The sequence below is a fragment of the Heloderma suspectum genome, chromosome 6, assembly GCF_057233095.1.
Source record: "Heloderma suspectum isolate Gila_16-S chromosome 6, 16-S_ref, whole genome shotgun sequence".
NCBI lineage: Eukaryota > Metazoa > Chordata > Lepidosauria > Squamata > Helodermatidae > Heloderma > Heloderma suspectum.
The window spans coordinates 23,099,046-23,121,813 of NC_139463.1; the positions used below are offsets into that span (position 1 = coordinate 23,099,046).

The 22,768-nt window shown below is 44.5% G+C and overlaps 1 long non-coding RNA gene across 2 annotated transcripts in view; it reads right to left on the bottom strand.

Moving 5' to 3' along the window:
• Window positions 1-22,768, bottom strand: part of LOC146340534 (uncharacterized) — a 112,483-nt gene that overhangs the window by 74,011 nt on the left and 15,704 nt on the right. Inside the window, exon 3 of one of the 2 annotated variants that reach the window (XR_014783723.1) lies at window positions 14,898-16,897. This is a non-coding gene — a long non-coding RNA (uncharacterized LOC146340534). Of the gene's footprint in view, window positions 1-14,897; window positions 16,898-16,955; window positions 20,070-22,768 lie in introns of those variants that run through there. The other variant, XR_014783722.1, reaches the window with a different exon arrangement.

A 22,768-nucleotide genomic window follows, 5' to 3' on the forward strand; every position in this document is an offset into this window, starting at 1 on the left:
CTTCTCACTGCCATTGTCACCAGCTGCTCTTTCTCCTCATCCTCTTTCTCATCATGGCTACCGCTTGCTTAACAGGCAGAGAGACAGCGAGCAAATAGGCAGGGGCATCTACTGTTGCTCTTTCTCATCACCTCTATTGTCTGGGCCAAAGGAAGAAGCAGGTGAACAAGCAGGTTGAAATGGTAAAGAGAAGAAGCAACTCCAAGGGGCTCTTCTTAGTGAGTCCTTGCTCGGTTATAGGATCTTGGCAGATGCCCAGCTATGTCTCTTGATGCCAGACCTGATTCCATCATGGGTAGAAGCTAACGGGTCATCTGATGTGCTTTGGTTGTCCCCTTTTTCCTCCTTGATTTATGCTTTGCAAATACCAGGTGAAATTGGAGCTAGCAGCCTGTAAAATGTCCTGGTAAATCTCCCATTGGTGCAAATAGGAACTTCCCTTCCAATGCAAACTCCCAGTACAAGCAGACACCCTGGATCAGGACCACAGCAAGAGGCAAAAGGTGAAAGCCTCCTGAACCTCCCCTCCCCCCACAATCTGTATTGGAGCCCTGTGCCTTCTATTTCTGTTTTGAAAAGCTGTTCATGCCATTGCTAATTGCATGAAGAGCGTCTCATCGAATTTGGCCAGTCTTTCTCAACACCTGACCCCAGAGGGCTTGCCTACCTTCCAGGCCTGCTCTTGCCCATCATTTGGGCTTTGTTGGGGAACATTCTGCTCATTCACCTGAAGGGCAAAATGTGCTGGGCTGTAAAAAACACAGACGTCCCCATAGCTCCAAGAGTATAATATAAAACACTGTATTAAGAGGAAAGAGCATGTAATTGTTGAACATTTCTCCAAGTTTTCACCTATAATCACATTCACACTATGAACGTTACAATTCCCATGATGCAGCGCAAGCTCGATCAACGGCACTTGCATAGTAGCAATGCCATGCTGCTGTTCAACCCCAACATGGAAAAGAGATCTGCACCACCAGGTGCGTATGTGAAATAATCCATTTGCTGGATTCTGATGTGGACTCACAAATTCTGGAAGAAACTGGCTTCCTCATGGATCCAGATGGGGGAACTCACAACAGATTTCTCTGCAGGATTCAAAGCTGCTCTGTTGCTAACTAACGGTCAATGTGAAAAAGCACCAAAGGCTCCCTTTTCATAGGCATTGCATTGTGTGTTGAAAACACAGCTGGAGAAGAAAGCAAGCAAAGCAATTCAGGAGTTTAAAAAGCCCATGGTGCCAAGGCTGCTTCCTGCAGACTGGGAGCTGACATTTCACTCTTAGAACAGCTGAGTGTATTTTTCATTTGCATGTTGTCTGGCTTCTGATATCAGCATTGTGCCTGATGTCACCTAGCTGATAAAACATGGCTTCATCCCCCATTCAGACCCACAAGGAACGAGTCAAACAAAGAGAAGCAAAGAAAAGGGTTCATTTTAAAGAGGCTTTCAAGGATGTTGCTTAATTCTCTTTATAAGCTTCTCAAAGCTGAGTCCCTCCTCCTATTAACTTCCCCCCAGGTGGGAATCTCCCCTTCTGAAGTGTGACATAATAAGAAAATTGTGACTGGTTGGGAAATCAGGTGGGGTATACTTGAAAGGGAAGAAAGAATTCCCAGATGCTGTTTACCAAAACTCGCCTGGACCCAAGATGTAATATGCTGCATTGTGTGCTTAGCTCTGAACCTCAGCAGCAATAACTCTAGTTTAGGTGTGGGCAGACTCGTATAAGAACATCAGAAGAGCCCTGCTGGATCAAACCAAGGGTCCATCTAATCCAGCATTCTGATCACACAGTGGTCAACCAGCAGCCCACAGGAAACCCACAAGCAGGGCATGAGCACAACAGCACCCTCCCACCCATGTTCTCTAGCACCTGGTGTACATAGGCATACTGCCTCTGGTACTGGAGGTAGCATATAGCCATCAGGACTAGTAGCTCAGGACTAGTAGCCATTGATAGCCTTCTCCTCCAGGAATTTGTCTAACCCCCTTTTGAAGCCATCCAAATTGGTGGCCATCACTACATCTTGTGGAAGTGAGTTCCATAGTTTAACTAAGTGCTGTGTAAAGATGCCCTTCCTTGCATTTGACCTGATTCTTCAGAGTTGCGGGATCTTCTTACATTTTTAACAGCAACATGAGGTCCAGCCCTACCTAGGGATGTCAGCAATTGAACCTGGGACAAAGCATGTGCTCCGTCACTGATTTATGACACACATACCCAAATGCACGCAGACACAATGGCCTTGCACCCAAGGGGCCACTGTTTTTGAAATCAAAAGTGAGCAACACTACCTATTTATTTCCTAATTTTTAACATTAATATCCTGCTTTACTATGATCCAATAAATATATAAATCACAATGACATTAAGGACAAACCTAACAATAAAACAAAATAAAGAAACGGCAGTAAAAACAACACAGCATCATAAAAACCATAACAGGAACCGTAGACAAATAAAGCATCACCAGAGGCTCTGACTCAAACTGGAATAAAACAGCTGTAAGAGCCAAATTGAAAGTGAACATAAAGAACATAAGAAGACCTGTGCTGGATCAAACCAAAGGTCTATATAGTCCAGCATTCTGTTCCCACAGTGGCCAACCAGATGCCTGTGGGAAGCTCAAAAGCACAATGTAAGTGCAGTGCCAGCTCTAGGGTTTTCAGGCCCCTTGGGCAAGACCCTCTCCATGGGCCCCCTCCCTCAGTGAGTCTACCTTCTCACCACCATTGTCACCAGCAGCTACTGCTCATCATCCTCTTTCCCATCACTGCTACCACTCACTTGCTTGACGGGCAGAAAGCCAGGGAGCAGGAAGGTGGTGGCATCGACTGCTCCTTCTTCTCACCACCAGAGCAACAGTACAGTGAACAAATAGACTGCAATGATGAAGAGGAGGAGCAAGTCCAGAAGGCTCTTGCCAGTGGGCCCCTGCTCGAGTGTGGGTCCTCAGCAGGTGCCCAACCATGCTTAGCCTTGACACTGACCCCTTGGGAGCACAATAGCACTCTCCGGGCTGTGTTTCCCAGCAACTGGGAAACAGAGACATGCTGCCTCTAATACTGAAGTCATATATAGCCATCATGACCGGTAGACAGCCATAGATAGCCAGTAATGGAAAAAGATGGGGGGCTGACAAACATCTCTTGGGGAGTAATCCATAGTTAAGCAGCACACCTGGGATTTCATAAGAACATAAGAAGAGCCCTGCTGGATCAGACCAAGGGTCCATCTAGTCCAGCATTCTGTTCACACAGTGGCCAACCAGCTGTTGACCGGGAACCCACAAGCAGGGCATGAGCGCAACAGCACCCTCTCGCCCATGTTCCCCAGCAACTGGTGTACATAGGCTCACTGCCTTTGGCACTGGAGGTAGCGCATAGCCATTAGAACTAGTAGCCATTAATAGCCTTTTCCTTCAGGAATTTGTCCAACCCGCTTTTAAAGCCATCCAAATTGGTGGCCATCATGACATCCTGTGATAGCGAATTCCATAGTTTAACTATGCGCTGTGTGAAGAAGTACCTCCTTTTATCTGTCCTGAATCTCCCACCAATCAGTTTCATAGGATGACCTGGGGTTCTAGTATTTTGAGAGAAGGAAAAAAAAATTCTCCCTATCCCCATTCTCTGCATCATGCATCATTTTGTACACCTCTATCATATCTCCTCCACCCTCCTTTTTTCCAAGCTAAACAATCCCAGCTGTTGTAAACTTCTCTCATAGGGGAGATGCTCCAGCCCCTTGATCATTTTAGTTGCCCTTTTCTGTACTTTTTCCAGCTCTACAATATATCTTTTTTTAGTTGTGGTGATCAGAACTGTACACAGTATTCAAAATGTGGCCGCACCATAGATTTGTATGGGGCAGTATGATATTGGCAGTTTTTTTCTCAATTCCTTTTCTAATTATACCTAACATGGAGTTTGCCTTTTTTACAGCAGCCATACACTGTGTTGACATCTTCATTGAGCTGTTCACCATAACCCCAAGATCCCTTTCCTGTCGGTCTCTGCTAGCTCAGATCCCATCAGACTATACTTGAAGTTGGGATTTTTTGCCCCAATGTGCATCACTTTACACCTTCTTACGCTGAACTGCATTTGCCATTTAGAAGCCCATTTTCCCAGTTTGGAGAGATGGTTTTGGAGCTCTTCACAAACGCTTTTTGTTTTACCTTCCCTAAATAACTTGGTGTCATCCTCAAACTTGGCCACTTCACTGCTCACTGTAATTCCAGATCATTTATGAACAGGTTGAAAAGCACTGGTTCTAAAACAGATCCCTGGGGGACCCCACTATTTACTTCCCTGCATTGGCAGAATTTACTATTTATCTCTGCTTTCTGCTCTTTAACCAGTTTCTGATCCATAAGAGGACCTCTCCTCTTATTCCATGACTGCTAAGTTTGCTCAGGAGTCTTTGGTGACTTTATCAAAAGCCTTTTGGAAGTTCAAGCAAACACTGTCTACCGGATCACCCCTGTCTACATGTTTACTGACACTCTCAAAGAACTCTAGAAGATTAGTGAGACAGGACTTACCTCTGTGCTGATTCTTTTTCAGAAGGGCTTGTCCTTCTATATGCTTACCAATTTTATCTTACTAGTGCCTTCAACCAATTTACCCGGAACAGACGTTAAGCTAATTTCCCGGATCCCCACAGATCCCTTTTTGAAAATTGGTGTTACATTGGCCATCTTCCAGTCCTCTGGTATAGAAGCTGATCTTAGGGACATGTTGCATATTTTGGTTAGAAGATCAGCAATTTCATATTTGAGTTCTTCGAGGACTCTAGGATGGATACCATCTGGGCCCGGTGATTTATTTGCTTTCAATTTATCAATAAGGTTGAGAACTTCATCTTTTGTCACCACTATTTGCCTCAGTTCCTCAGATTCCCTTCCTGAAAACATCAGTTCAGGCACATGTATCTGTCCTATATTTTCTGCATTGAAGACGGATGAAAATAATTTATTCAGCTTCTCTGCAATCTCCTTGTCCTCCTTCAGTACTCCTTTAACTCCATTGTCATCCAATGGTCCAACTGCCTCCCTAGCTGGTTTTCTGCTAGTTTTCTGCTAACTGGTTTTACATCATGATTGTAAAGTCAGGACTGGTCACTTGCCATTTTAGACTGTGCAGGGATTTGGAGTCAGTGTGTTGTAGTGTTAGCCTTAGAATAGAGAGACACTCAGGTTTGCCTTAGACTACAGAGAAACTCGGGTTTGAATCCCCACTCAGCTGAAAAACATAAATGGTGATCTTCTTGGGCCAGTCACCATCTTTCAGCCTAAACTACTTTGTAGGGTTAATGTGAAGATAAAAGCAGGGGAACATGTAGGTGTCCCTGCTCCACTGGAGGAACAGTGGAATGAAAATGTATATAATTATTGTTCTACAGGACCTAGTACTATTAAACACTTCACGATTGAAATAAAGATGATGGTGTTGCATTGTTAGCACAATATCATTAGCACCTGCTAGGCAAAGGGGAAAAGTGGCAATTTGCTGCCGAGATTCAGAAGCAACTATGCCGCCAACGTTCAGTGGTTTTTCCCCTTTGCCCAGCACGATTTAATGATGTTGCACTAGCATTGGTGTATGTTTCAGCCTACAACTCCCATCAGCCTTAGCCAGCATAACCAATGGTAATGGATCATGCGAGTTGTAGGCCAAAACATATGAAGGGCCAGAACTTGTCCACCCCTGTACTAGAGCAAGGTGAAGGGCTAGCACTGTGCCAGCTCTGGTTATTGCCCATTGTGTTTTCCTACTTTACAAAGTTTACATCAGCAGAGTAGGAAACTTTCATGCACTTAGTTAGAAGGATATATATGGGATGTATGGATTGTGAAAAATTCGCTCCATCTGCGTTTCACGGATTGTCAGGCACCTTTTGATTCATTGTCCGTTCATAGACAGATTTGATTTTTTTTCCATTGTGCGTAAAAATACGCAAATAATTCTTAAGAGGATTCACAACAATTTACATAATTTGCCTTAGTACGTAACTTTTAGTGTATTGTCCCCCATTACATTCAACTTTTCCTCAGCAGAAACTTGCATGTTTTCCTATGGATAAATATGCGTAAATTTCAGGAAAGTTTTTAACAAATATCGGAAAGTCCACAGACTCCACACAGCCTGAGGAGACCGGTCTGCAGTGGATTCTGCAGGTCAGATTCTTAGAATTCCGAGCTCATTTTCATCTGTCTCGAATTTCTCTAGCATCCCGTGTGTGTGTGTGTGTGTGTACGTGCACACGCACACGCACATGCACACACACATATATATTCATATTTAAGAACAGCTTTCTACCAAGTTATTTCACAAGACCTCAGATTTTCATCCAGATGCCTCTCTGGGAGTTAGCCATCACTAGTGTAGACTGTGTGCAATAGACGTGAAGAAAGAGCTGTCCGTCATCCCTTCTGAACCATGAAGTGGCTTGTCCCCTGATGTTAATTTAGTTAGATCACGGCCAAAGGGCGTACCTTGTATCAATGCCAGGGCTTAATGAGCAGCTCATTTGAATCCATGCAAAGTACCAGGGAGCATGGAGACATGCTAATTAAAGTGACTGCTGTTCTTTAATTAAGCAGTAATTCCCTGCAAAGAGGTGATTATCATGCAAATTGGACCCACTTAAGTGATGTAAATGCTTTGGGCAATATCTGAGCCTCTTTCTTTACTAAGAAGTAGGGGGACATTAATCCAGTATGCATGTACTGGTATTAACCAAGCAGATAAAAGTTATTCATTTATTGAGCTATTGGGTTCTCAGGGCTTTGTTGTGGAAGAATGGGGCCAGGCAACAGGGCTCTCCTTACAATAATATATTTATGAATAATCTACTGCTATACTAAAAGCCTATTCAGAATGTTCTCTAAGTTCAAGGGCATTCAAGAGTGCAGATGTATATCTGCCAGCAACATCTTAACAAGTGTGTGTATCTCTCTGTGTGTATGCCAGGCATGTGAGAGAGAATACATCTGGGTAGTATTTCAAGAGCAGTCCGGTAACATGTGCCTGTTGTTAGATGGACATTGTTGACATGTTGGTCCTGGGGATGTGATGGAGACAAAGAGTTCAGTCCATTGGGGATGTCTTCTATGTAAGTTCTCTTAAAACGAATAGTGCTTTTTGCAGGAGCACAGCCTTGTACAACTCCTGTCTCTTTCCATGTGGATTATTGTACAAGAGACTTTCCCAGTTGGTTGTGCCCAATGTAAGTAGTAAATTGATACTGGGATTTTGTTTTGCTTTGTTTTCGACTAACTGCTGGTGGTAACTTTCTTCCTACATTTGATTGACAACCATAAAGTGTACATCCCATCTCTAAGGGACAATTCACACAACTGTTTCCTGGGCTAGGTTTAAAGTGGGCATGTACCCTATTTTACAAAGAACAGTTCTCTGTCTGAAGGGCTCTATTTGAAGGTGTCTTCTGTTTGAAGGGCAACCCCAGTTTAAAGATAACAAACAATAAGAAAGGAGGAGAGGGGGCTTGAAGTCGCCCATCAGAAGTTAGCACCTCTAATATCAGAAGCAGTATGCCTATGTACACCACTTGTTGGGGAATATGGCTGGGACGGTGCTGTTGCACTTCTGTCCTTCTTGTGGGTTTCCCACAGGCAGCTGGTTGGCCACTGTGTAGACAGAATGCTGGACTAGATGGACCTTGATCTGATCCAGCATGGCTCTTCTTATGTTCTCAGCAGACTGAGCAGATACATGGGTCACCTGGTCAACATCTTCCCACTATGGTGAGATCCGCATTGCATTTCCATTTAAATTATACTACTGATTTTCCATTTGCATCTATTCATATAAATGGGCACGTGCAAAGTTTATGCAATTCCGTTGTCCTCTTTTTTGGTGATGCAGAAGTGGCCACCCTAGCTAAATTTAAGACACAGTCCTGTGCATGTTTAGACGGGGGGGGGGGACCCTCCAACTCCCAGCATTCCTGGCTGGGGAATGCTGGAAGTTACAGTCCTTTTTTCTGTCTAAACATGCATAGGATCGTGCCCTTAATCTGTGTAGTTGCCTCTTCTGTGCATCCACCTGCAATGTTTGTAACAGATCTATTCCTTGATTTGAGACAGTGTTTTGGAATGGCCTGTGTAACTCACATGCCCTGGCTTAATCAATTTATACTATACTGGAAGGACAGGGGGTATTTTGGAAGGAAGAATAGGAGTCTGTGTGTGGGTGTATGCAGTGAAGACACCAGAATATTAAACTCTACTTTGTTAAGCTTAGTGTGCATCCAGCTTCTTATCTCTAAGAGCCCCAGCCCCTCTGAATACCCCACCCATACCCCACACTGATTGAGTGCATGCAAATTAATCATGTATGTCAGGCTGTGTCAACAAAAAATGGCAACATGCCTTGTATGTGGTATATGTGAAAATCAACATAGCATGCCAGTCATCTGTGATCCTTGGTATGATGCCTATAGTCAGCTTCTTCAGATTTGAAGAAAAATGCCTAGCCAAAGTGGTTGCGTGAAGCCATACACATAATTTAGGGCACAATCCTATGCATGTTTAGACAGAGAAAAGGCCTACAACACTCAGTATTCCCCAGCCAGTTGGCTGGGGAATGCTGGGAGGTGTAGGCCTTTTCTCTGCCTAAACATGCATAGGATTGTGCCCCTTATATGCCAAGGCAGACCTGTGCCTCCTGATTTCAATAGAAATGTGTAGAACTCTGATGTTTGGTGGAAAGCTTGAAATTGCTCAATAGTCAACCTGGAAATTTGGAACAGACAAGGAATCTCGTATCAGGGAGCTGCCATCAAAAATGTTCTTCAGAGAAGTCAGCTTTCTAGTGGCACATAAAAGTTAAGTCCTGGGAAGCCCAGTATTCAAAGACGAGTCAGGAGCAAGCCAGTCTGGCTTTTATAGCCTGCAATTCGACAATATTAAAATGGGTTCTTAGACTGATGATGGATTTTGGTGTGCCTGGAGACTAGAAGACTAGTGCTGCAGAGCAGGCTTCGAACTAGAGAATGGGAGCCTCAATGCATCACTTGGAGCCTGGTGAGACTCCTGCATGTCTGAGTGGCAGCCTTTGAAATTCATTGATTTTTGTCTCTGGCAGCTTTGATCAGATTGTCAACATGGGGCCTGACAAGGACTTGTTGTGATGACCAGTGAGTGATAAAAGTATCTCCCCTCGAGAGGAGAGACTGATCCAAGCTGCTCCTTTTTTCATTATGTAGGCCTGTAAATAAATGGCTTGCCAAGGCGGCAGAGTTCAGTCGCTGCTAATCTGCACTCCCAAACCTATACAGAAAGGCGCTAATATTGAGAGGATGCTTAATATGCTAGAATTATTTTATATATTCTTAGGCAGGGGATCAAGGGAGGTTTGCTCTGCATTCAGGCTGGATTTGCATAGAATTTAATCAGGTCTTTCGATCTGGGCGCCGTCTGTAGTGTCATTACAAAATAAAGCATATGGAATGACTGGATGCTAACAAGCACATTAAAGCCCTCCTCCAATGGGAATATTTAAGAATCATCAGCAAGCTACTTATTAATCTAAAGGAACATTTCCCCCCACATGTACCTGCTCAGACCCTTAGGTTATCTTCGGAGGCCCTCCTCTGGGTACCCCACTGACGGAAGTTAAGACAGGTGGCTAAAAGAGACAGGGTCTTCTCTGTTGTGACCCCTCACTTATGGAAAGAAGTCCCCAGAGAGGTTCACCTGGCATCGACATTGTTATCTTTTTGATGCCAGGCAAAGACCTTTCTTTTCTCCCAGGCATTTTTAAAGACCTAGTTCTAGATTTTTATAGCTGTTTTATTGATTCCTGTGCTGTTGATTGTTTTGCACTACATTGTATTTTATTCTTTTAGATATTTGTATTGTATTTTATATTGTTAACTGTTCTATGGCATTTAGTTTTTTAACTGTTTGTAATCTGCCTAGAGAACATTAGTTATTGGGCAGATTAGAAATGTAACAAACAAACAATGGACCTTTGGGAATGAAGATTTCTGTAACAGAGAGATGATGTTATTATGTATACCGAGCCTGTCATCATGGTGATACAGAGATGTATTACAAAGGCTCCGTGATATCTGTGTTTCGACTGGTGCAAGTTAGACCCGCTGCACTGTCTGCATGTGTGGTGCATTAAGACAAAAAGCCTGCAGCCAAAGAACTGCAAATCCATTTGAGTATTGATTCAAATCAATGTGTGAAATTCAGACTGACCCCCATCCCCCTATGCTTCTTGGTTCTTGTTGCCTCTTAGGGTTGCCAGCTGATAGTAGAAGAAGTTGCAACTGGCAGAATAGCCATGTCAGGGTCTAAGCTCAAGACATAGCAACCTTGGCTCCCTTTCTTGCCTGCCTCTTCTGACTCTAAGCTAGGAGGTGGCAACCCATGACCTGCAGGGCAGATACAGCCTGCTACAAGTGTCTTCCCCCACCCCATCCCAATTCATGCCCCTGCACCACTGCTGCCACCAGCCGATTCTGCTGGGAAACAGGGCATGTGAGCATGGCTCTTCTCACACCCCCCATTTCTCACAGAACTGGGCTCCCACCAGCCCATCAAACAGCTGTTTGGCAGGCTGGCAGGAGCTCAGTTCTGTTGGGAAACATGGTGTGCATGGATGGCTGTCATCACACGTTCTATTTTCCAGCAGCAGTCCTGATCTAGATCACTGGGGGTGGGGGTGGGGGTGGGTTGGAGAGGCTTTAACCTACACTTAGTAGCTAGGTTAACTTTGGTTTGTTTAATCCATGATTAACCTAGAGTGCCAAGGTTTGGGCTTCACATAGCAACCCATGATCAGCCTGATCAGGGGCTGAATATCCAAAAAGGCTGCAGAATGCACCTGGCATGTGCCACAGCAAATCGTGGGTTATTTAATTAACCAACCCATGATTTGCTGCCGTTCCGTACGAACAGCCCCATGGTGTACACTGACCTCATCAAAATAGCTATGTGGCTCTTTCCTACTGCATGTTCATATGGGTGGGAGCCACAATTGGTCATGCGTATACATGGTGAAACAGACATGTGCAACTGCTTCGAACATGGTGGTGTATACCAGTCCTTACTTGTATGTTTCAGGGATGACTGCCCTATTTAGAGTCAAGGGAAATGTGTTAAGACTGGCTGAGAATATGAATATTTCCCCAAAATATGTGCCATGGCAGACTTTCTCCTATATTAGGGATAGTCAGTATAAGACCCATAGACCAAATCTCCCCTGCAAGGGCTTTCCATCTCCAGATTATGCTAGACACACATTTATCCTAATCAAGAGCTTTGGCTACTGGATAGTATAGAAATGTAATAATAAATAAACGTGGACCGCTTGGGCACATCTGATCCCACAATAGACAATCCATAAGTGTTGCAGAACTCTGGACTCAAGCAGTCTAGCTATGGCTGTGTTTTACAGTCTCCTTCCAAGATGAGCTTTTCTACAAATGGGGTCTTGATCCTGTTTATCTGGCTTTTAATCCACAAAGAGTAATTATCCTCATTGGGAATTTAGCATTTATTAGAGGAGCAATTTTTTAAATCCTTAAGCACGTCACAATGATGAAATGTGTCTGATTTTATGGGGCTTTAAAATACTGCTCAATCGTGTAAGCGAAGATGAGAATAATAGACAGTGGAAATCTGGAGTCATCCCAAATGGTGAGAGAACCAATGTGCTATCTGAAGAACAAAACAAAAACAGAGGCTTGACGCCCAGGGCTTTGTTTATTTTATTTTTGGCCCATGGAATCCTTTCACAGGAGAAAAAAAAAAAAACCCTTAAAACAGCAGGAGCTATTTATACAACCAAGCCCAGAGTAAACTCTCTCTGATGGAGTAGCCTCCATTCACAACACGGCAGCCATTTTCTTGGGATCCGTGCTGCTTCCTGTTTCCATAGAAAAGTGGCTTACCCTATTTTGCCCTTATCACTTCCCTAACGTCTAGACCTTAAAGAATTCTAGCTCACTGAACTTCCCTAAATAAGACCAGGCATTTCAGCTGAGCATCAGACACAGATGTCTCAGCACACATCCCTCATACCCTACAAAGTCTCAAAAATAGTGTATCAACCCACCCACCCCCGCCACCCTCCCAACCCAGAAATCTTATCTCAACAAGGGAGGAGTGGATTCTGTGTTTGCTTTGGAACCAGAGACATCTATAGCTGCTGGGATACACAAGGCAAACCCATGATTTGGTGGCGTGCATAATATTGTGCAGGCTTTCCTGTCTGACGTGTACACAGTTCTAACAGGCTTTAAGTAAAAACACTCTTGAAAACACCTCCTGGCATCATCCATCTCTCTCCTCTATCCTTTTAACTTTGCTGTCAGCAGCTCCCAGTTTGAAGAGATTGGACAACTTAACATTTCTGTTTATCTCCTTCCACCCACTTTTTTTTTTTTTTTTACAACAAGGGTATCACTTGGGTCAGTAATATAATCTTTTAGGGCTTTGACGAGCGCCATTATCCTTTCTGAGCTGATGTATCCTGCAATTGCCTTGCTGCCTTGGATAGTTTTTGTTTTGTTTGTAGAGGAGGAGGAGGAGGCAAATGAGGGAGACCTCAGCTAATGAGGGTAATTGCTGTTCCAAGAACTGCCATAAATATTATGCTTTAGGATTCTAGACTGTTAGGCTAAACATCATCCTTTGCTCTATAGTCCTTGGAATCCAGCCTTCGAGCAACACAAATTAAACTGGATCTGTTGAGGATAAAAGTATAGCCTTTTGCAGGGTGTAACTTTCTTTAATTCTGAAGACTGAGCCAAGAGACTCATTTTTAAAGCCATTCAAAATGTTCAGGTTAATCATACGGTATCCTGTATCTTCTCTGAACTGTGTCCAGTCTGTCAATGTGGCATTCCCAAGAACAACAAACTAGCCCTACAGAGTTATCATTTTAGCTCTACATCCTGGTATTGTTTTCAAACCATGCTTCTTCACGTCACTCCCATGTCTAAAATAGTAGCATTAGAAAGTTCTAAATAAATGTCTCTTTGGTACTCAAGCCACACGCAGATTATTTACATATCCAGGATTCCAGCGGGGCTTCCAGATAAGGCTTTTATTATGCCATCACTCTGCCACATTTATGGATTTTTACAGGGGATCCAGACGTCATCGTCTTCCACTCATAACCCTCCTGCCTCTTCTGTCTTTTTTTTCTTACTGCAGTAATTCCGTTAAGGTGAAAATGATGGAATAGCTGCACAATGGCTTCTGGAGGCACAACAGATCTTTCTTGGCCATAGCCATGTATATGGGAGATTCAGGGCATATAAAAGGAGGTATTTCTCCGCACAGCGCATAGTTAAACTATGACATTCACTACCACAAGATGTAGTGATGGCCACCAATCGGATGGCTTTAAAAGAGGACTGGAAAAATTCCTGGAGGACAAGGCCATCAATGGCTACTAGTCCTCATGGCTATATGCTACCTCCAGTATCAGAGCCAATATGCCTATGTGCACCAGTTGCTGGGGAACATGGCTGGGACGGTGGTGTTACACTCATGCCCTGCTTGTGGGTTCCCATGCATGACTGGTTAGCCACTGTGTGAACAGAATGGTGGACTAGATGGACCCTTGGTCTGATCCAGCATGGCTCTTCTTATGTTCTTATGTGTTCTTCTGATCTGACACTTTTAGACAGGACAGTGACTTGTAGAGGCAGCCCATGAACTTGGCTAGCTCTCTGCAGTCTTAACACAGGGGTGGACAGAAAGTAGATCTCCAGATGTTTTGGACCAACTCCCAGCATTCCTGACCATTGGCCATTCTGGCAGGGGCTTGTGGGAGCTGAAGTCCAAAATATCTGCAGATACGCATTCTGTTCACTCCTAGTCTAACACATTACTGTGTTTGCATGATTGCTGCAGCAATCACTTGGGCTGCAGTGATTGTGTGAGCTGGTGCATTCAATTGGCCCAAGAACAAGCCATGGGTTTCGGGGTGATTTGTACACCACCCCCACCACCCACCCTCACCAGGTTCGGACATCACAACAACCTGCACTCAGCACCCAGTGAGGGTAATTATGGAAATTAGGTGACTTGCACCAGCACACGCAGGGTGAGAAAATAAGCCACCATGGCTTATTTTTCCTCCCTGATTGTGTGAACCTGATCTCTGACTGGAAATAATCAAGCAGGGGGAAATAATCAAGCAGTTGCAGTGCTTGCTGGCAGCCATTGTGAATATTCAAGCTGCTGCAGGGAGTTGCGGTACAGGGTGGGTTGTTGCCACGGTTAACAAACCACCCAAAACCTAAAAACAGGCCATGGATTGTGGGTGCTTTGTTAACCATGGCAACAACTCACCCTTGCTGGGTTCAGATGTCTCGATAAACCACGGCGACTGTCTGCCATGGCTTGAATGTTCATAATGACCGCCAGCACACACGGCAACCCACCACCACCCACCATGGCCTAAATAAATAAGTCCCAGTGGGCTGCAGCAATTGTGTGAACTGGCCCACTCAGACAATGACTGGGATTGCACAATCACGTAGGGGAAAATAAACCAGGGTGGATTATTTCCCCCCCGCATGTGCCAGTCGTATGCTGTGTTGTGAGAACCAGGCAAGGATGGCTTGTTGCCACGGTTAACAACCACCCAGAACCCTTGGGCTGTTGAAGGTTTCTGGGGAGGTTTGTTAACTATGGCAACAAGCTATCTTCACTAGGGTTGCACAACACGGCAAGCCACACCAGCAAGGGTAATTATGAAAATCCCCCCAGCACACAACTAGCATGCACAGTGGGGGAAATAAGCCTCTGTGACTTATTTCTCCACCATGATCATGCAAACAGGCCCAGTGAATGCTGCTGGTGGAAGAGGATGTAAAATGTTGTCAATCTTACCCTTTGTTGTTGTTCAGTCGTTCAGTCATGTCCGACTCTTCGTGACCCCATGGACCATAGCACGCCAGGCCTTCCTGTCCTCCGCTCTCTCCCAGAGCGTGCTCAAGTTCATATTCATTGCATCGGTGATGCTATCTAGCCATCCCATCCTCTGCCGTCCCCTTCTCCTTTTGCCTTCAGTCTTTCCCAGCATCAGTGTCTTTTCCAGAGAGTTTTCTCTTCGCATTAGGTGGCCAAAATAGTTGAGCTTCAGCTTCAGTATCTGTCCTTCCAATGAGCACTCGGGGTTGATTTCCTTTAGGATTGACTGATTGGACCTCCTTGTAGTCCAGGGGACTCGTAAGAGTCTTCTCCAGCACCACAGTTCCAAAGCATCAATTCTTCAGCGCTCAGCTTTCCTTATAGTCCAGCTCTCACAGCCATACATTACTACTGGGAAAACCATAGCTTTGATTAGACAGACCTTTGTCGGCAAGGTGATGTCTCTGCTTCTTACTATGCTGTCTAGGTTTGCCATAGCTTTCCTCCCAAGGAGCAAGCGTCTTTTAATTTCATGGCTACAGTCACCGTCTGCGGTGATCTTGGAGCCCAAGAAAGTAAAATCTGTCACAGCTTCCATTTCTTCCCCTTCTATATGCCAGGAAGTGATGGGGCCAGATGCCATGATCTTCGTTTTTTTAATGTTGAGTTTCAAACCAGCTTTTCCACTCTCCTCTTTCACCCTCAACAAGAGGCTCTTTAGATCCTCTTCGCTTTCTGCCATTAGGGTGGTATCGTCTGCATATCGGAGGTTGTTGATAATTCTCCCAGCAATCTTAATTCCGTCCTGTAATTCATCCAACCCGGCGTTTCTCATGATGTATTCTGCATATAAGTTAAATAAGCAGGGTGACAATATGCAGCCTTGTCATACTCCTTTCCCAATTTGGAACCAATCGGTTGTTCCATGTCTGGTTCTTACTGTTGCTTCTTGACCCTCGTACAGGTTTCTCAGGAGACAGGTAAGGTGGTCTGGTACTCCCATCTCTTTAAGAATTTGCCACAGTTTGTTGTGATCCACACAATCAACGGCTTTAGCGTAGTCAATGAAGCAGAAACAGCCAGTGTGGTGTAGTGGCTAGCGTGCTGGACTGGGAGTCGGGAGATCCGGGTTCTAGTCCCCACTCGGCCATGGAAGCTCACTGGGTGACTTTGGGCCAGTCACAGACTCTCAGCCCAACCCACCTCACAGGGTTGTTATTGTGAGGATAAAATGGAGGAAGGAGGAGGATCATGTACGCTGCCTTGAGTTCCTTGGAGGAAAAAAGGCAGGATATAAATGCAATAAATAAATAAATAAATAAACAAACAAACAAACAGACATTTTTCTGGAATTCTCTTGCTTTCTCCATGATCCAGTGAATGTTGGCGATTTGATCGCTAGTTCCTCTGCCTCTTCGAAACCCAGCTTGTACTTCCAGTAGTTCTTGGTTCGCATACTGCTGAAGCCTAGCTTGTAGGATTTTGAGCATCACCTTGCTGGCATGTGAAATGAGCGCAATTGTGCGGTAGTTTGAACACTCTTTGGTGTTGCCCTTCTTTGGAATTGGAATGTAAACTGACCTTTTCCAGTCTTGCGGCCACTGTTGAGTGTTCCAAATTTGTTGGCTAAGATTCCCCTTCATGGATCACTGCGTTGCTGTGGCGAAGGGGCTTGCGTAACTCAGTGAAGCCATAAGCTATGCCGTGCAGGGCCACCCAAGACGGACAGGTCATGGCGGAGAGTTCTGACAAAATGTGGTCCACTGGAGAAGGAAATGGCAACCCACACCAGTATTCTTGCCAAGAAAACCCCATGGAACGTATCACCAGGCTAAAAGATATGATGCTGGAAGATGAGCCCCTCAGGTCGGAAGGTGTCCAATATACTACTGGGGAAGAGCAGAGGGTATTTCCAAGTAGCGCCAGAAAGAGTGAAGCGGCTGGGCCAAAGCCGAAAGGACACTCAGCTGTGGATGTGTCTGGTGATGAAAAGAAAATCCGATGCTGTAAGGAACAATATTGTTTAGGAACCTGGAATGTAAGATCAATGAATCAAGGTAAGCTGGAGGTGGTCAAACATGAGATGGCAAGACTGAACATCGACATCTTGGGAATCAGTGAACTAAAATGGACAGGCATGGGTGAATTTAATTCAGGTGACTATCATATCTACTACTGTGGGTAAGAATCCCTTAGAAGAAATGGAGTAGCACTCATAGTCAACAAAAGGGTGGGAAGCAGTACTGGGGTACAATCTTAAAGGTGCATAATTTTTACATTGTCACCGACACTACCAAGCACATTCCACAGTAGTCGGTATATCTAGACATGGTACCCAGAACTGTTGGGCTGCCGATTTCAAGGGAAGGGCATTGACTTGGACCCTGTCTTGGATGCAGAGAAGGCTAGTTACAGCCATAACACTGACCTTTCTTATGGCATCTTAGATACACAATCAGCGGTTAGGGGGGTTACATATGGCATTAATTCCTTTAGCCCCTATGTGGTTATTCTTTCCTATGGGCTCAGAAAAATAATGCATATAAGTACACGTTGACAGGCAATATGTATTTATTTATATACTGCTTTTTGTCCCAGGAGCTGAAAGTGACATGCAAAAGGTACACATGCATTTTCCCATTTTCCCAGACCAGCCCCAGTTCTAATTAGGTCCAACAAGGTGACTGTATCATGTGCCTTTGGATCATGTCCTGGAGTATTTTTGTGACCCCAGTGCTGCATGGGAGAGCACTTTAATGGCCAAAAGGAGTTCATATGCCAAGCATCATACTTCCATGGCACTTAATGTTTTGAGTCCCAGAGGGCAATATTTCTCCAGAATCTTTGCCATCGCCTTTGTTACATGATTCTTTCAACTGGAAACGCCAGGGATTAAACCTGGAACCTCCGACATGCAAAGCATGTGCTTTTCCAGTGGGCTGTGATTTCTTCCCAAAGGTCCTTTGAGGAGACCCTTCAGAGTCCCAGCCTGCCTAGAGGAACTGTAAAACTTTCCTATTTTGGCTGGCATTCTGTGCCCAGGATTGAGCAGTGTGCCTTTAATTAGCATTTATTTAATTATTCAAAGCATTTGTATCCCACTGTTCAGTCAAAAGTCTCCCAGAGTGGCATACAAGAATCAATAATTAGACATGCCTGCCCTCGGGCTTAAAATCTAAAAAGACAGGAGAAACAAGGGAAATGATTGGGACAAAGGAGGGGAAAAACATAAAGGTGATGCTTGATTCACTTACCCAGATGGATGGAAATATCCATATTCTGGGATCAATTGTATTCAAGTTTTTATTTGTATTCAATTTCTTTATATTTCAATTGTATTCAAGATTCATGTATGTATGTATTACACTTCTATACCACCCAATAACTGAAGCTCTCTGAGCAGTTCACAAGAATTACTGCACCTATTGTCCTTCTGGGCTGGGCTGTTTGCTGGCCAATTCCTCTTTCCTTTCTTCTTTTCTACAGTTTCTCTTCTTTTGAGGTCAAGCTTCTTCAAGTTCTTCTTCCTTCCCCTCAGGGCAAGAGGATTCCTCAGACACCCTTCTAGTGGCAGCTGGGGTGGGGTGGGGAGGCACATCTGGGAGCTAGATGGTGGCTACTCACTGAATTGACTAGGTTCACATGGTCACTTCAGCCCACAACAGCTTACTTAAGCCACATGGGGTTGCAGCGCATGCTGGCAGCCATTTTGACTATTCCACCTCCGGCGGGGGGTTGCCATGGTTTGTCATGTCATCTGAACCAGGTTGGCAGGGTTAAACAATCCTCAAATAATCCTTGGTCTGTTGTAGGGTGCAAACCAGCCCCTTGTCTTGTTGTCTTCTCCCATCCCCTCAGGGCAATATGTTATATTTCTATGGGTATTATGTATGGCAAGGGGCACTGTGGTTCAAGTTAGTGCCTTTTGAACCTATTCAGATCTTGCTGCTGATGGGTGGAATTTTATTGTAGAGATGTTATGTAGCAATACCGTTGAGTTTGAGAGTCTTGCTTGATCATTGCCTGTTCTTCCACATAATGTTTGGCTGTGTGTTTTGTGTGTGTTTTGCTTTATTTTTAACAGTTGTCACCTTCCCCAAGTCTTTGGGAAAGGGCAGGATAAAAAATAGAACTAGATGAAACAGGGATTCATTAGGGAAAGGACTGGAAACAAAACTGCCAATATAGTAATGCCCTTATATATAAATAAATGGTGCAAACACTACTGTGTACAATTCTGGTTGCTCCACCTCAGTAAAGATATTGTACAGATGGAAAAGGTGTAGAATAGGGTGAAATCAAAATGATCATGGGCTGGAACACCTCCCAAACAGGAGGGTGCTGTCACACTGATGTTTTGCTTGTGGGTCTCCCATTGAGAGCTGCTTGGCCACAGTGTGAACAGAATGCTGGACTAGATGATGATGGTGATGATTTATTACATTCCTATAGCACTCCATAGCTGAAGCTTTCTGGGCAGTTTACAGAAGTTAAAACATTAAAATACAATATACAAAGTTTAAAAGCCATTTATATAAAAGCACACAGACAATATACACAAACAACATAGAACTAAAAAAAAAAAATTGAACAGTCAGTCATAACTAAAGACACATCTAAAGGTAAAGGTGTCCCCAACCAGTCGTGTCCGACTCTAGGGTGCGGTGCTCATCCCCGTTTCTAAGCCGAAGAGCCAGCGCTGTCCGAAGACGCTTCCGTGGTCATGTGGCTGGCATGACTGAACACCGAGGTGCACGGAACGCTGTTACCTTTCCCGCCGAAGCGGTACCTATTTATCTACTTGCAATTTCTTGCTTTCGAAATAAAACTCTGCCAAATGCCTGGGAAAAGAGATAGGACTTAACTTGGTGCTGAAAAGACAACAATGTTGGCACCAGGCAGACCTCATTGGGGAGCTCGTTCCACAGAGGGGGGGTACCACTGAGAAGGCCCTCTCCCTCATTGCCATCTTCCAAGCTTCCCTCCCTCAGAGGAGGCACCCTGAGGAGGATCTTAGATGCTGAACGTAGAGTATGCATAGGTTCATTATGGGGAGGCATGCCGTCAGATATTGTGGTCCCAAGCCATGTAGATGGACCCTTGTTCTGATCCAGCATCGCTCTTCTTATGTTCTTATGTTCTTATGTTCCCCTACAAGGAAAATTTATAACAGTTTTGGGCTTTTTCATTAAGGGGGACATGATAGAGGTGTATCAAATTATGCATGGTGCAGAGAAAGCGGAGAGAAAGACCTTTTTCTCATCTATCATAATACTAGAATTCAGAATTATCTAATGAAGCTGAATGGTTCAATAACTGATGGCTAAGGCTGCAACCCTATATACATTTACCTGGAAGGATGTCCCATTGAATTGAATAGGGCTTACTTTTGAATAGAAACATATAATATTGCACTGCTACTTAAAAAAACACACAACTTTTTATAGATCCCCCGCCCCACCAGACACATTTCCATCTTTGTTTTAAATTGTAATAGTATACCAAAATGTAAAAGCATAAGAGTTGTGCACGCTGGAACATTAGAATGTTTGAAAAGAAGGTGTACGTGTGTGCACGTTGCTGACTTTAATATTGAATGTGGAAAGAGAAAAAGCAGATTGCAGTCATACTTGAAGTCTTGGACAGCTAACAATATTGTATTCAGTTGCTGCAGAATAAATGCTTTGTGTTACAGCACGCTTGAGATATGATCTAAAAAAATGTCCTGCAAGTTTTGTGCTCTTTGTGCCAATCCACAGGCTGTCTTTGGAAGTCAGAGCAGACTGAAGAAAAACATTGCCAGATCTTGTTAGCAAAACATTTTCATCATTCAAAGGGCTGCCATGCTTGAAAGTGTGAAAGATACCAAGCAAACCCAGTGACTCATTCGATACATACTTTTTTTTTTACCTTTTAATTTAAAAAAAATATGTCCTCTGAATTGGGCAGTTACACTGAAGGTTTAATTAAATAACAACAACAACAACAACAATCTGTCATCATGTTCCAGAGGGGGGTTGGTGTACATGTGTTTTGTTTCTTAAACCCTGGATGAGATTTTGTGTTAGCAGTTAGGAAACTTTCACTTGGTTGGGTTTGAAAAGGAAAACAACTTTCTTCAGTGTCAAAATACTTTGGATTTGCCGAGATCAAAAGGAGGAAAGCAGATTTTTGGTCGCTAACCAAGACAACAATTATTCCAGTCTTGGTGCTTCTCTGCTATTCTCACAGGGTAAATCCAATCAGTATTTTTCCTAATGACTTTAACACTCACTGGGTGTCTTCACATGTTATGATGGAGTGCCTCACTGGCTGGCCTCACCCCGCCCTCTACCTTCTTGCATGTGTTTGACATAACAGGTGGAAAGAGCCTGTACATTTATGTGGGGGGGGGGCGGGGGGGTTGTGCAATATATAAACAGGCAGCAGTGCCTGTGGAGTCTGGATAGGGAAGAGATAGATAGGCCTTGTGCGGAGTACCTCGGATCTGCGTTTATAGGATTAGAGTGGCGACTGAGCATGCGTGTGTATGAGGAAATATAGAAAATTTAAACTGACTTATTACTGTAACTCAATTAATGATGTGCAGGAGGAGAGTAAAGTAGTTATTTAGTGTTCAACCTTAATTCTGTAAATAAGAAATATTTCTTTGCTTTTCAAAATTTGATGCCTACGGCTCGTGCCTATCAAACAGTAAAAGTGATAAAGAGAACAATATATGTCGGAATAAAAAGCCAGGGTGTCCTCACTTCTTGAGAAGCAAAGGCGTTGGACCTGAGGCAAAGGTCCTGGTGGCAGTTTTACTGAGTGTGTGGTGGAAGGTGTGGCCTGTTACAGGAAAGGCCTTATAGAAAAGGTATTCACGCTGGCAAATAGGCTGGAGTGGCAGAGATTTTGTACATAGGAAGCTGCCTCACACTGATTCAGGCCATCGGTGCATCTGTCTTGGTATAGTCTACACCAGGGGTGGGCACAAAGTTGATCTCCAGATGTTCTGGACTTCAGTTCCCAGCATTCCTGATTATAACCCATGCTGGCAGGGAGTGTGAGAGTTGAAGCCCCAAACATCTGGAGGTCTACCTTCTGCCCATCCCTGGTCTACTCTGACTGGGAGCAGCTCTCCAAGCTTTCAGATCAGGCCCCTTCCCAGCTCTATCTGGAGATACCAGGGACTGAACCTGGGCCTTCTGCATATCAAACAGGGGTGCAGGACCTCCAGCCCACAGGGCACCCACACAGCCCCTTGTGTTTTCTCTGGGGGTCAGGGCTTAGACTCCAAGCCCTGCCCCCTGGAGAAATCCACCTAGAGAGCACACACACACCCCGACTGCTGTTTCCAATCTGTTGTCTCCAAGCAGCAGGGATACAGCCTGGGCCCTCACTGGGGAGAGCAGCAGTCGGGGTGGAAGATCAGAGACAGCAGTGGGGAATGTGGGCAGCCTAGGCATTAGGACTCACCCATGCAGTGAACAGCAGCCACAACGGATTCAGCAGTGGAGATGCGAGGGCAGCCTTGGTCCCTTTGTCCATTCTGGGAGCAGGCACAGTTCTGTGCCTCCTTCCAGCGCAATGAAAAAAGGGAGAGAGGGTGATGACAGGGGTGGGGTTGCACCCCCTGACATCATTTGGCCTGAGGTGGGCCTGGCAGGAGGCAACCCAGCCCCCTACCAGAAAACAGTTCTGCACCCTTGATCTAAAGCAGGTGTTCTGCCACTGAGCTACAGCCCTTCCCCAGCACCTGCTACCTGATGCTTTTAACTGAAAATGTCAGGGAATGAACCTTGGACCTTTCACATGCAAAGCATATGTTCTACCACTGAGAACATATGCTTTGGTCCATAATCAGGGAC